Raw genomic sequence first — 753 nt, forward strand, 5'->3', positions numbered from 1 at the left:
TGCCTTCAAGAAACTTTGGATTGATTAGGCTCCTTGTCTACCTTTTGGACTTGTGAAGCAACAGACAGGGGAGCCTGATAGCTCCGATCTCCCCAGTAGGGTGTGTGACTGGAGGAGCAGCCAAGTCTAGGGTCATCTAGGGTACTCCCATCCCACTACTCATCAAGGCCCCTCACCTAACACCCCCCACACCAAGTAGGAGTGTTCTTTCCCCACCCACCCCACCCCCCTCCCAGTCCTTTTCCTGGGACTTCGGAGTGCGAAGCTGCGCGGTGGGGGTGGGGTGGGGGGTTCAGTGGCGTGGAGATGAAACGCTGCAGGGTCCAGGCTCCCCCCCCCCCCCCGCCCGCCAGGCTCCGCCGGCACGTCCTTCCTGCAACTACGGCCGCTCACCCCGGACCGGACCCCCTTCAGTTTTCGGGTGCGTCAACTCCGGCGGCACCCTCCTTGCCCCGCCTCCCCACCTCCCCTCGGACTCCCCTCCTTCCTCCGGGCGCAACCGGGCCCTCGGCCGGCCGTCCTTGGGGAAAGAGTTAATGCTGCTTTTTTAGCACCTTTTGTGATCTAAGGGACTGCCCCCCCACCCCCACCCCAGGTCTCCAGCTCCCTTGGTGGAATTCCACTTTTGTTTCAACTTCCCTGCGTTCTCTGCCTTTCCTCCCGTCTGATTTATCTGCGAGGTCTGGGGCTTCTGCCCGCCAGCGGGGCGGGGGGGGGGGGTGTAGGGGGAGGGGAGAAGGGATAAATAGGTGC

This window comes from Tenrec ecaudatus, chromosome 13 (assembly GCF_050624435.1).
Source record: "Tenrec ecaudatus isolate mTenEca1 chromosome 13, mTenEca1.hap1, whole genome shotgun sequence".
In the NCBI taxonomy this organism is placed as follows: Eukaryota; Metazoa; Chordata; class Mammalia; order Afrosoricida; family Tenrecidae; genus Tenrec; species Tenrec ecaudatus.